General features: G+C 27.2%; 1 long non-coding RNA gene across 12 annotated transcripts in view; it reads right to left on the bottom strand.

The window, feature by feature from the left end:
* Positions 1-4756: 4756 nt before the first annotated feature.
* Positions 4757-15000, bottom strand: part of LOC130796723 (uncharacterized) — an 11075-nt gene continuing 831 nt past the window's right edge. Inside the window, exons 1-5 of one of the 12 annotated variants that reach the window (XR_009038737.1) lie at positions 14941-15000; positions 13031-14527; positions 12109-12697; positions 5787-6412; positions 4757-5534 (exon numbers count right to left, since the gene is read on the bottom strand). The exon at positions 14941-15000 is cut by the window's right edge and continues 175 nt beyond it. This is a non-coding gene — a long non-coding RNA (uncharacterized LOC130796723). Of the gene's footprint in view, positions 6413-10958; positions 12698-13002; positions 14528-14940 lie in introns of those variants that run through there. The other 11 variants (XR_009038733.1, XR_009038732.1, XR_009038736.1 and 8 more) reach the window with 11 other exon arrangements.

The raw sequence follows: 15000 nt of genomic DNA, 5'->3' as shown, positions 1-15000 counted from the left end.
AAAATAAATAAAAACATCAATGAAAGGAAGAAAACGGAAGAGGAAAATGCATTTAGCTGGTGGCGATCTTGCTGGCGTGTCGTCGAAGTTGAAGATGTAGTCTCTGTTGAATTGCTGATTTGAAATTGGTTGTCGGACGTTATCTTGTCTGGTACTCCGATAAACTGATCCTAGTTAAGTAAATATAAAAAAAAATTAATGAAAAGATAAATCAAAAGGAAGCAAAGGAAAGAGGACAATGCCCTTCCAAAAATAACCATAGTAAAAATAATAATAATAATAATAATAATAATAATAATAATAATAACAACAACAATAATAAAAATAATAATTACAATAATAACAATAATAATTATAATAATAACAATAATAATAATAATAATAATAATAATAATAATAATATAATAATAATAATAATACTCCCTCCTATTCAGCTGAACTGTCCCATTTCCTTTTATGGTCAAGTCAGCTTAAATGTCCCATTTCTATTTTTGGCATGGATTTTTGACTATTATACCCTTAGTACTTTATCCTATTTTCAATTATACCCTTTATTACCCTTACTAATTTTCCCTCCCTTATAATTAATCAACATAATAAAATCTTAATTAATCCCACCCATTTACACTCCCTCCCTTTATAATCCTAAAACCCTACGTCCCTACCCATTCCCCATTTGATATTCTGCCGTTTTTCTTAATCCTCCATTGAAACCTTCACCTTCTTCCTTATCGTTCTTCTTGTTCTTCTCTGAAAACCCTACCCATTCCCCATTTGATATTCTGCCGTTTCTCTTAATCTTCCATTGAAAGCTTCACCTTCTTCCTTATCGTGTTTCTTGTTCTTCTCTGAAAACCCTAAAACATGGCAAACTCCAGTTTGCCATTAAAATCCCCCCTGAAGAATCCTAACTCGAAAATCGACTCATCCATGAAAAACCCTAAGTCTCGTACTTCTTTACTTCTGAGAATCCCCAAATCTCCTTACAAATCGCCTTCTAAGATAGACTTTAAGGGGTTCGATGATGGAAACCCTAGATCTGGACTGAAATCGTTTGAGGAAGAGTCTTATGATTACAATGATGACTCAACTTCTGTTGAGACTGATCCTAAGTGGGGAAGAGAACTTGACTCTGAAGGTGAACCCATTTACACACCTGAGCCTGATATGTATCCTGATCGTGAATATTCTTCCATTGATGCTGTTTTTTCGAATACTGATTGTGAAGAAGATTGGCTTGATAAGCTTGGTCCTTTCTCAAGTGAGTTTCTGTTTGTGTTGGTGCATGTTCATTTTGACTGATGATGATTTTTAAGTTAAACGTTTTTTTATGCATTTAATTTCATTGCTCTGTGATCTCAAAGTGAGAGCAGTTTTAGCCACCAAAAAATCGAACAAAGGGGGTTTGGATTGTTTTCCAACGTTTATTGCACAAAGATGTTCGATTTTATACTCAATGATTTCAAAAAAAAAAAAGAAATTTACCTGAGAGTTCTAAAACAACCAATTTTTTTCATTAATGTATATTTGAATAAAAATGTTTCATTGAAAACAACATACAATGTTTGTTGTTTGCTTCTGAAACATCCCATGTTAAAGATCCCAAAAATATGTCCAAATTGAAAAGGAATTTACATTTGATTAATGAAGCTGTGCTGGTTATGCTTGTGTTTGATTCTGTGCTTCAGTGCTGTTGTTGCTTCTGTGCTGTTGTTGCTTTCTTCTGTGTCCCAAAAATTGTTGTTGGTTGCTGTTCTTTTGCTTAAACGAAGGTTGCTGTTGCAACTGTTGAAATTTGATGACTTTGGTTGTTGGTTACTTCTGACATTTCTACATTCAAATCCCCTTCTTCATATCCCCCTGCATACCCAATGACTTCCACAAGCTGATTCATTTTTTCATTACTTAGCTTTGTGAATAAATATTGAAGTGAATCCACAACCAATTGTTTGTCAATAGTGAGGTAATCTGGTAAAGTCCCTTCCCTAGCTGCCTTTGTTTTGTTCATGTGAGGAATGTGATAGTCAAACCCCCCCTGTTTTTTCATGACCTCTATCATACAAGCTTGTAAAGTTATGAAAACAAACCTTAAACATTGTGGACTCAGATTTTGAAATGCATTATTCACAGCCTTAAGCAACTCTTTAACATTGTAAGCTGATTTTTGATATTGCAAAGCTTGAATTGATCTAAAAAAACCTAAATCTAGCACATTCATGTCAGGGGAATTTGGAGGTTGTTGCACTAATTGTATATTAAATCCATCTTTCATTGCCTCTTCTAAAAACCCTCTGTCATTGTGTGCTATATGAGGTTTAGCATTGTCTTGTTGAATGTAAATACGCTTGGATAATTCAGCAGGCCATTTTGCCCTAATTGTTGGCAGCACATTAGTGATAAGCATTTCTCTAATGTGCTCTTTTGTGATTGACTGTATTGGCTTAGTTTCCATCTCCCCCCTTTTCCTGTTCTTTGAGCTTCTTTTTGCTGGCTCCTGTGTAATAAATGGCCAAATGCCTATCTTTCCATCAAAAAAAACATCACCTTCAGTTGTAAATATAGGCTTTGTTACAGCACACATAAACATTATTTTTGGTATGAACCTTTTTGATTGACATTCTCTATGTGGTTCTACTTCACCCGGAGCTAGATAATAACTTTGTGTCTCTCGGGTTAGATAGAAATGTTTTTCATCTATGTGAACAACGTTAGTAAATGGCTTAAACTTGAATTGATCATTTTGTTCATTGTATTCACATTTAGATAATGCAAAGCTTAACCTGTGTAACTTGTTGTTTTCATTCAAAGCTGGTTTGATTGCGTTTGTGTGCCTTCTTATTACTTTGTTCCTCTTCCACCTACACACCGTTGATTGTGACACTTCCATTTGCTTTGCTACTGAATGCTGTGTACCCTTCAGTTCATATTTGATTGCCTTAAATTTTTCTTCATCAAACATTATTTTGTTTGCTGCTTCTTTCCCCCATCTCTTGCTGTTGAGGTTAATGATTGTGGTATTGGTTGTCATCTGCTTCTTGACATCATTCCACAATCGTGTAATTGTTTTCCTACAAACCTCAAACTCAATCGCAAGTGCGTTGATTGTGCCTAGCGCTGGTTTGCCCTTCTTATTTAATGCAGACAGTAGCTTCTGCATTATGCTTTCTCTTTGTTGTGTAGTTAATTGTTTTGTAGGAGCCATTGTTTTAGTTGATTGTGTAATAAATGAGCTTTGTCATTGTCTATTTATGCTTTCTGTTTTGTAATGTTATGATTGATTTTTTCTTCTTGTTGCACATTTCATTTTTGGCGCCATCTGCTTCTGTTTTCTGAAATTTTGGTTGTGTGCTTTGGGAATTTTCTTCAATTGTTGGCGGCAGTTTCTGAATATGTATTCAATTCCTTCTTTTTGGACATTTTCATTTTGAGTTTCAAAATAATGTGGGTACTGTGATGATATTTTCCATTTTGAAAAATTGGTTGTTTATAAATTGGAGGCTATTTAAGAAATTATTAATGCATTTTTTGGGTAATTTGGAAAATCTGAAGTCAATGATCGCAAAAAAATTCGCACTCACATGATCAGTAACGACTGCAACTACACCGAAGCTGTTGAAGAATTAAGAAGGCTCTCGGAGATACCGTAATTGATGTTTTTAATTTTTAGTACTCTTGACAAACTTATGTAATTTCCAAAAATTATTGTAAACGTAATTGTGGCGCAATTTAGGACTTAATTATGTAATTTAGGACTTAATTAAATTATCGATGTAATTGTGGCGCAAAAAAATTTCAAACTTTTGGTGCCAAAAAAAATCAGCTTTTAATTTGGTGGGAATTTGGTGGGAATCATTAATTCCTTAATCTTTACAATTAAAAACCCATAATACTACTCTCTCTCCTCTCTTAGGGTCCCATTTTGATTTTTTTTAAAATCCGTGAAAAGTCAAATGGGACATCTCACCTGAATAGGAGGGAGTATTAATAATAATAATAATAATAATAAATAATAATAATAAAAATAATAATTACAATAATAACAATAATAATAATAATAATAATAATAATAATAATAACAATAAAAACACAATAAGTAAATATAAAAAAAATAAATAAAAAGATCAATGAAAGGAAGAAAAGGAAAGAGGAAAATTCACTTAGCTGGTGGCGATTCTGGTGGCGTGCCGTCAAAGTTGAAGATGTTCTCTCTATTGAATTGCTGATTTGAAACTGGTTGTCGGTCGTTATCTTGTGTGATACTCCAATAAACTGATCGTAGTTGTTAAGTAAATATTAAAAAAAATTAATCAAAAGATAAATCAAAAGGAAGCAAAGGGAAAAGGACAATGCCTTTCCAAAAATAACCATAGTAAAAATAATAATAATAATAATAATAATAATAATAATAATAATAATAATAATAATAATAATAATAATAATAACAACAATAATAAAAATAATAATTACAATAATAACAATAATAATAATTATAATAACAATTATAATAATAATATATAATAATAATAATAATAATAATAATAATAATAATAATAATAACAATAATAATAACACAATAAGTAAATATTAAAAAAAATAAATAAAAAGAACAACGAAAGGAAGAAAACGGAAGAGCAAAATTCACTTAGCTGGTGGCGTGCCGTCGAAGTTGAAGATGTTCTCTCTGTTGAATTGCTGATTTAAAACTGGTTGTCGGACGTTATCTTGTCTGGTACTCCAATAAATTGATCCTAATTGTTTAGTAAATATAAAAAAAATTAATGAAAAGATAAATCAAAAGGAAGCAAAGGGAACAGGACAATGCCCTTCCAAAAATAACCATAGTAAAAATAATAATAATACTAATGATAATAATAATAATAATAATAATAATAATAATAATAATAATAATAATATTAATAACAATAAAAATAATAACAACAATAATAACAATCACAATTACAATCAATCACAATCACAATCAAATTACAGTCACAAACACAAACACAAACACAATCACAATCACAATCACAATCACAATCACAATCACAAACACAATCACAAACACAAACACAAACACAAACACAAACACAAACCAAAACTCAATCCCAATCCCAATCCCAATCCCAATCCCAAACCCAAACCCAAACCCAAACACAAACACAAAAACAATCACAAACACAAACGCAATCACAAACGCAATCACAAACACAATCACAAACACAAACACAAACACAAACACAAACACAAACGCAATCATAAACGCAATCACAAACACAATCAAAATCACAATCACAGTCACAAACACAAACACAAACACAAACACAATTACAATCATAATCACAATCACAATCACAAAAAGTAATTATAAAAAAAATAAACAAAAACATCAATAAAAGTAAGAAAACGGAAGAGGAAAATGCACTTAGCTGGTGGCGATACTGGTGGCGTGCCGTCGAAGTTGAAGATGTACTCTCTGTTCAATTGCTGATTTAAAACTGGTTGTCGGACGTTATCTTGTCTAGTACTCCGAAAAACTAATCATAGTTGTTAAGTAAATATTAAAAAAAAAATAATGAAAAGATAAATCAAAAGGAAGCAAAGTGAAGAGGACAATGTCCTTCTAAAAATAACCATAGTAAAAATAATAATAATAATAATAATAATAATAATAAAAATAATAATAATAATAATAATAATAATAATAATAATAATAACACAATAAGTAAATATAAAAAAAATAAATAAAAAGATCAATGAAAGGAAGAAAACGGAAGAAGAAAATTCACTTAGCTGGTGGCGATCCTGGGGGCGTGCCGTCGAAGTTGAAGATGTTCTCTCTGTAGAATTGCTCATTTGAAACTGGTTGTCGGACGTTATCTTGTCTGGTATTCCGATAAACAGATCCTAGTTGTTAAGTAAATATAAAAAAAAATTAATGAAAAGATAAATGAAAACGAAGTAAAGAGAAGAGGACAATGCCCTTCCAAAAATAACCATAGTAAAATAATAATGATAATAATAAAAATAATAATAATAATAATAATAATAATAATAATAATAATAATAATAATAATAATAATAATAATAATAATAATAATAAAAATAATAATTACAATAATAACAATAATAATAATAATAATAATAATAATAATAATAATAATAATAATAATAATAACAATAATAATAATAATAAAAATAACAACAATAATAATAACAATAATAACACAATAATTAATATAAAAAAAATAAATAAAAAGATCAATGAAAGGAAGAAAACGGAAGAGGAAAAAGCACTTAGCTAGTGGCGATCCTGGTGGCGTACCGTCGAAGTTGAAGATGTTCTCTCTGTTGAATTGCTAATTTGAAACTAGTTGTCGGTCGTTATCTTTTCTGGTACTCCGATCAACTGATCCTAGTTGTTAAGTAAGTATAAAAAAAATTAATGAAAAGATAAATCAAAAGGAAGCAAAGGGAAGAGGAAAATGCCCTTCCAAAAATAACCACAGTAAAAATAATAATAATAATAATAATAATAATAATAACAATAATATTAATAACAATAAAAATAATAACAATAACAATCACAATTACAATCAATCAAAATCACAATCACAATTACAGTCACAATCACAATCACAATCAGAAACACAAACACAAACACAAACACAAACACAAACACAAACACACACACAATCACAATCACAATCACAAACACAATCACAATCACAATCACAAACACAAACGCAATCACTAACACAAACAAAAACACAAACATAAAACCTAAACACAAACACAAACGCAATCACAAAGGCAATCAAAATCACAAACTCAAACACAAACACAAACACAATCACAAACACAAATACAAACACAAACACAATTACAAACACAATCCTAATCCCAATCTCAATCTCAAACACAAACACAAACACAAACACAATCACAATCACCAACACAAACACAATCACAAACACAAACGCAATCACAAACGAAATCACAAACAAAATCACAAACACAACCACAAACACAAACACAAACACAAACACAAACACAAACGCAATCACAAACACAATCATAAACGCAATCACAAACGCAATCAAAAACACAAACACAAACACAAACACAAACACAAATACAATCACAAACACAATCACAATAACAATCACAATCACAATCGTAATCATAATCACAATCACAAAAAGTAATTATAAAAAAAATAAATAAAAAGATCAATGAAAGGAAGAAAACGGAAGAGGAAAATGCACTTAACTGGTGGCGATCCTGGTGGCGTGCCGTCGAAGTTGAAGATGTTTTCTCTGTTGAATTGCTGATTTGAAACTGGTTGTTGGTCGTTATCTTGTCTGATACTCCAATAAACTGATCTTAGTTGTTAAGTAAATATAAAAAAAAAATTAATGAAAAGATAAATCAAAAGGAAGCAAAAGGAAAAGGACAATGCTTTTCCAAAAATAACCATAGTAAAAATAATAATAATAATAATAATAATAATAATAATAATAATAATGATAATAACAACAATAATAAAAATAATAATTACAAAATACAAAAATAATAATAATAACAATAATAATAATAATAATAATAATAATAATAATAATAATAATAATAATAACAATAATAACACAATAAGTAAATATAAAAAAAATAAATAAAAATATCAATGAAAGGAAGAAAACGGAAGAGGAAAATTCATTTAGCTGGTGGCGATCCTGGTGGCGTGCCGTCGAAGATGAAGATGTTTTCTCTGTTGAATTGCTGATTTGAAACTGTTGTCGGACGTTATCTTGTCTGGTACTCCGATAAACTGATCCTAGTTGTTAAGTAGATATAAAAAAAATTTAATGAAAAGATAAATCAAAAGGAAGAAAAAGGAAGAGGACAATGCCCTTCCAAAAATAACCATAGCAATAATAATAATAATAATAATAATAATAATAATAATAATAATAATAATAATAATAACATAATAATAACAATAATAATTAAAATAATAACATTAATAATAATAATAATAATAATAATAATAAATAATAATAATAATAATAATAATAATAATAATAATAATAATAATAATAATAATAACACAATAAGTAAATATAAAAAAAATAAATAAAAAGATTAATGAAAGGAAGAAAACGGAAGAGGAAAATGCACTTAGCTGGTGGCGATCCTGGTGGCGTGCCGTCGAAATTCAAGATGTTCTCTCTGTTGAATTGCTGATTTGAAACTGGTTGTTGGACGTTATCTTGTCTGGTACTCTGATAAACTTATCCTAGTTGTTTAGTAAATATAAAAAAAATTAATGAAAAGATAAATCAAAAGGAAGCAAAGGGAAGAGGACAATATCCTTCCAAAAATAACCATAGTAAAAAAAAAAAATAATAATAATAATAATAATACTAATAATAATAATAATAATAATAATAATAACAACAATAATAAAAATAATAATTACAAAATACAATAATAATAACAATAACAATAATAATAATAATAATAATAATAATAATAATAATAATAATAATAATAATAATAATAATAATAATAACAATAATAACACAATAAGTAAATATAAAATAAATAAATAAAAAGATCAATGAAAGGAAGAAAACGGAAGAGGAAAATTCACTTAGCTGGTGGCGATCCTGGTGGCGTGCTGTCGAAGTTGAAGATGTTCCCTCTGTTGAATTGCTGATTTGAAACTGGTTGTCGGACGTTATCTTGTCTTGTACTCCGATAAACTAATCATAGTTAAGTAAATATAAAAAAAAATAATGAAAAGATAAATCAAAAGGAAGCAAAGGGAGGAGGACAATGCCCTTCTAAAAATAACCATAGTAAAAATAATAGTAATAATAATAATAATAATAATAATAATAATAATAATAATAATAAGAAAAATAATAATTACAATAATAACAATAATAATAATAATAACAATAATAATAATAATAAATAATAATAATAATAATAATAATAAAAATAATAATAATAATAAAAATAATAATAATAATAATAATAATAATAATAATAACAATAATAACAAAATAAGTAAATATAAAAAAAATAAATAAAAAGATGAATGAAAGGAAGAAAACGGAAGAGGAAAATTCACTTAGCTGGTGGCGATCCTGGTGGAGTGCCGTCGAAGTTGAAGATGTTCTCTCTATTGAATTGCTGATTTGAAACTGATTGTCGGACGTTATCTTGTCTGGTACTCAGATAAACTGATCCTAGTTGTTAAGTAAATATAAAAAAAAATTAATGAAAAGATAAATCAAAAGGAAGAAAAGAGAAGAGGACAATGCCCTTCCAAAAATAACCAAAGTAAAAATAATAATAATAATAATAATAATAATAATAATAATAATAATAATAACAATAATAATAACAGTAATAAAAATAATAATTACAATAATAACAATAATAATAATAATAATAATAATAATAATAATAATAATAATAATAATAAATAATAATAATAATAATAACAATCACAATTACAATCAATCACAATCACAATTACAATCAACCACAATCACAATTACAGTCACAATCACAAACACAAACTCAAACACAAACACAAACACAATCACACTCACAAACACAATCACAAACACAAACACAAACACAAACACAAACACAAACCCAAACCCAAACCCAAACCCAATCCCAATCCCAATCCCAATCCCAAACACAAAAACAATCACAAACACAAAAGCAATCACAAACGCAATCACAAACACAATCACAAACACAAACACAAACACCAACACAAACACAAGCACAAACACAAACGCAATCATAAACGCAATCACAAACATAATCAAAATCACAATCACAATCACAAACAAAAACACAAACACAAACACAAACACATACAATTACAATCATAATCACAATCACAAAAAGTAATTATAAAAAAAAACAAAAACATCAATAAAAGTAAGAAAACGGAAGAGGAAAATGCACTTAGCTGGTGGCAATACTGGTTGCGTGCCGTCGAAGTTGAAGATGTACTCTCTTTTGATTTGCTGATTTGAAACTGGTTGTCGGACGTTATCTTGTCTTGTACTCCGATAAAATAATCATAGTTAAGTAAATATAAAAAAAAATAATGAAAAGATAAATCAAAAGGAAGCAAAGGGAGGAGGACAATGCCCTTCTAAAAATAACCATAGTAAAAATAATAGTAATAATAATAATAATAATAATAATAATAATAATAATAATAATAATAATAATAACAATTAAGAAAAATAATAATTACAATAATAACAATAATAATAATAATAACAATAATAATAATAATAAATAATAATAATAATAATAATAATAATAATAATAATAATAATAACAATAATAACAAAATAAGTAAATATAAAAAAAATAAATAAAAAGATCAATGAAAGGAAGAAAACGGAAGAGGAAAATTCACTTAGCTGGTGGCGATCCTGGTGGCGTGCCGTCGAAGTTGAAGATGTTCTCTCTATTGAATTGCTGATTTGAAACTGATTGTCGGACATTATCTTGTCTGGTACTCTGATAAACTGATCCTAGTTGTTAAGTAAATATAAAAAAAAATTAATGAAAAGATAAATCATAAGGAAGAAAAGATAAGAGGACAATGCCCTTCCAAAAATAACCAAAGTAAAAATAATAATAATAATAATAATAATAATAATTATTATTATTATTATTATAATAATAATAACAATAATAATAACAGTAATAAAAATAATAATTACAATAATAACAATAATAACAATAATAATAATAATAATACTAAATAAAAAATAATAATAATAATAATAATAATAATAATAATAATAATAATAATAATAATAATATAAATAATAACACAATAAGTAAATATAAAAAAAATAAATAAAAAGATCAATGAAAGGAAGAAAACGGAAGAGGAAAATTCTCTTAGCTGGTGGCGATCTTGGTGGCATGTCGTCGAAGTTGAAGATGTTCTCTCTGTTGAATTGCTGATTTGAAACTGGTTGTCGGTCGTTATCATGTCTGATACTCCAATAAACTGATCCTAGTTGTTAAATAAATATAAAAAAAAATTAATGAAAAGATAAATCAAAAAGAAGCAAAGGGAAAACAACAATGCATTTCCAAAAATAACCATTTTAAAAATAATAATAATAATAATAATAATAATAATAATAATAACAACAATAATAAAAATAATAACTACAATAATAACAATAATAATAATTATAATAACAATTATAATAATAATTTATAATAATAATAATAATAATAACACAATAAGTAAATATAAAAAAAATAAATAAAAAGATCAATGAAAGGAAGAAAACGGAAGAGGAAAATTCACTTAGCTGGTGGCGATCCTGGTGGCGTGCTGTCGAAGTTCAAGATGTTCTCTCTGTTGAATTGCTGATTTGAAACTGGTTGTCGTACGTTATCTTGTCTGGTACTCCGACAAACTGATCCTAATTGTTTAGTAAATATAAAAAAAATTAATGAAAATATAAATCAAAAGTAGCAAAGGGAAAAGGACAATGCCCTTCCAAAATAATAATAATAATACTAATAATAATAATAATAATAATAATAATAATAGTATTAATAACAATAAAAATAATAACAATAATAATAACAATCACAATTACAATCAATCACAATCACAATTACAATCAACCACAATCACAATTACAGTCACAAACACAAACACAAACACAAACACAAACCCAAACCCAAACCCAAACCAAATCCCAATCCCAATCCCAATCCCAAACCCAAACCCAAACACACACAAAAACAATCACAAACACAAAAGCAATCACAAACGCAATCACAAACACAATCACAAACACAAACACAAACACCAACACAAACACAAGCACAAACACAAACGCAATCATAAACGCAATCACAAACATAATCAAAATCACAATCACAATCACAAACAAAAACACAAACACAAACACAAACACATACAATTACAATCATAATCACAATCACAAAAAGTAATTATAAAAAAAAAACAAAAACATCAATAAAAGTAAGAAAACGGAAGAGGAAAATGCACTTAGCTGATGGCAATACTGGTTGCGTGCCGTCGAAGTTGAAGATGTACTCTCTTTTGAATTGCTGATTTGAAACTGGTTGTCGGACGTTATCTTGTCTTGTACTCCGATAAACTAATCATAGTTAAGTAAATATAAAAAAAAATAATGAAAAGATAAATCAAAAGGAAGCAAAGGGAGGAGGACAATGCCCTTCTAAAAATAACCATAGTAAAAATAATAGTAAAAATAATAATAATAATAATAATAATAATAATAATAATAATAATAACAACAATAAGAAAAATAATAATTACAATAATAACAATAATAATAATAATAATAATAATAATAATAATAATAATAAATAATAATAATAATAATAATAATAATAATAATAATAATAATAATAATAATAATAATAATAATAATAATAACACAATAAGTAAATATAAAAAAAAAATAAATAAAAAAATCAATGAAAGGAAGAAAACGGAAGAGGAAAATTCACTTAGCTGGTGGTGATCCTGGTGGCGTGCCGTCGGAGTTGAAGATGTTCTCTCTGTTGAATTGCTCATTTGAAACTGGTTGTCGGACGTTATCTTGTCTAGTATTCCGATAAACAGATCCTAGTTGTTAAGTAAATATAAAAAAAATTAATGAAAAAATAAATCAAAACGAAGTAAAGAGAAGAGGACAATGCCCTTCCAAAAATAACTATAGTAAAATAATAATAATAATAATAATAATAATAATAATAATAATAATAATAATAATAACAACAATAATAAAAATAATAATAATAATAATAATAATAATAATAATAATAATAATAATAATAATAATAACAATAATAATAATAACACAATAAGTAAATATAAAAAAATAAATAAAAAAATCAATGAGAGGAAGAAAACGGAAGAGGAAAATTCACTTAGCTAGTGGCGATCCTGGTGGCGTACCGTCGAAGTTGAAGATGTTCTCTCTGTTGAATTGCTAATTTGAAACTGGTTGTCGGTCGTTATCTTGTCTGGTACTCCGATCAACTGATCCTAGTTGTTAAGTAAATATAAAAAAAATTAATGAAAAGATAAATCAAAAGGAAGCAAAGAGAAGAGGACAATGCCCTTCCAAAAATAACCACAGTAAAAATAATAATAATAATAATAATAATAATAATAATAATAATAATAATAATAATAATATTAATAACGATAAAAAAATAACAATAACAATCACAATTACAATTAATCATAATCACAATAACAATTACGGTCACAATGACAATCACAAACACAAACACAAACACAATCACAATCACAATCACAATCACAATCACAATCACAATCACAATCACAATCACAATCACAATCACAAACACAAACGCAATCACAAACGCAATCACTAACACAAACACAAACACAAACACAAACACAAAACCTAAACCCAAACACAAACACAAACACAAACACAAACGCAATCACAAACGCAATCAAAATCACAAACACAAACACAAACACAAACACAATCACAAACACAAACACAAACACAATCCCAATGCCAATCCCAATCCCAATCCCAATCCCAATCCCAATCCCAAACCCAAACCCAAACACAAACACAAACACAAACACAAACACAAACACAATCACAATCACAATCACAAACGCAATCACAAACACAATCACAAACACAAATACAAACACAAACACAAACACAATCACAAACACAAACACAAACACAAACACAAACACAAACACAATCACAATAACAATAACAATCACAATCGTAATCATAATCACAATCACAAAAAGTAATTATAAAAAAAATAAATAAAAAGATCAATGAAAGGAAGAAAACGGAAGAGGAAAATGCACTTAGGTGGTGGCGATACTGGTGGAGCCGTCGAAGTTGAAGATGTTTTTCTCTGTTGAATTGCTGATTTGAAACTGGTTGTCGGTCGTTATCTTATCTGATACTCCGATAAACTGATCTTAGTTGTTAAGTAAATATAAAAAAAATTAATGAAAAGATAAATCAAAAGGAAGCAAAGGGAAAAGGACAATGCCTTTCCAAAAATAACCATAGTAAAAATAATAATAATAATAATAATAATAATAATAATAATAATAATAATAATAACAACAATAATAAAAATAATAATTACAAAAATAACAATAATAATAATAACAATAATAATAATAATAATAAATAATAAAAATAATAATAATAATAATAATAATAATAATAATAATAATAACAATAATAACACAATAAGTAAATATAAAAAAAATAAATAAAAAGATCAATAAAAGAAAGATAACAGAAGAGGAAAATTCACTTAGCTGGTGGAATTTCTGGTGGCGTGTCGTCGAAGTTGAAGATGTTCTCTCTGTGGAATTGCTGATTTAAAACTGGTTGTCGGACGTTATCTTGTCTGGTACTCCGATAAACTGATCCTAGTTGTTAAGTAAATATAAAAAAAAATTTAATGAAAAGATAAATCAAAAGTAAGCAAAGGGAAGAGGACAATGTCTTTCAAAAATAACCATAATAATAATAATAATAATAATAATAATAATAATAATAATAATAACAATAATAATAATAATAATTACAATAATAACAATAATAATAATAAAAACAATAATAATAATAATAATAATAATAATAATAATAATAATAATAATAATAATAATAATAACAATAATAATAATAAAAACAATAATAATAATAATAATAATAATAATAATAATAATAATAATAATAATAATAATAACAATAATAATAACAATAATAACACAATAAGTAAATATAAAAAAAATAAATAAAAAGATCAATGAAAGGAAGAAAACGGAAGAAGAAAATTCACCTAGCTGGTGGCGATCCTGGTGGCGTGCCGTCGAAGTTGAAGATGTTCTCTCTGTTGAAT

Source organism: Amaranthus tricolor, chromosome 12 (assembly GCF_026212465.1).
Source record: "Amaranthus tricolor cultivar Red isolate AtriRed21 chromosome 12, ASM2621246v1, whole genome shotgun sequence".
Taxonomy (NCBI): Eukaryota; Viridiplantae; Streptophyta; class Magnoliopsida; order Caryophyllales; family Amaranthaceae; genus Amaranthus; species Amaranthus tricolor.
Note: the sequence above shows the minus strand (reverse complement) of the source record. Positions and strands in the feature narration are given on the sequence as shown.